The sequence below is a fragment of the Vespa velutina genome, chromosome 12 (genome assembly GCF_912470025.1).
Source record: "Vespa velutina chromosome 12, iVesVel2.1, whole genome shotgun sequence".
Lineage (NCBI taxonomy): Eukaryota > Metazoa > Arthropoda > Insecta > Hymenoptera > Vespidae > Vespa > Vespa velutina.
The window spans coordinates 3626310-3626967 of NC_062199.1; positions in this window are offsets into that span (position 1 = coordinate 3626310).

Below are 658 nucleotides of genomic sequence, written 5' to 3' on the forward strand. Positions count from 1 at the left end.
TATATTCATATATATTTAACTATTTTATTTTATTTAAAAATAATTTATATGAATAATTTAAAAGATAAGAATTATTTTTACTTAATGTAATCGATTTTTATAATAATAATAACAGTAATAATTATATTAACAATAATAATAAATAATAAAAATAATAATAAATATAAGTGTAAATAATTTCTTATTTTATGTGCATTATTTAAAAGTAAAACACTTTGTTTGTCGAATAATTTTTTAATTAAATATATTTATTCGATATTGACAGTAAACACTTTTAAAATAAATATATCATCACGAATATATTACAATATTTTAAACAATTAATTTCATCAATGACATCTACATACTTATAGATATATTTAAAATAAATATATTTTTTATTTACAATAAAACAATAATTTTCTAAATAGGCATTAATTTAAGAGAAAAAAAAAATAATAAAAAGTGAACATTTATTTTAATCGATAATAACATTTTCGAAGAAATATTTTTCCTTCGAACGTATTTCAATATTTTTACATTTAATGTAAAATATAATTTTACAAAATTATATATCTATAGATATATTAATCAAATAAATTGTAATAAACGACGTTAATTATGAAAATATGTAATAATATTTTCTTTCAAAAGGGTAGATTGAGATTGCGTTGAGAAT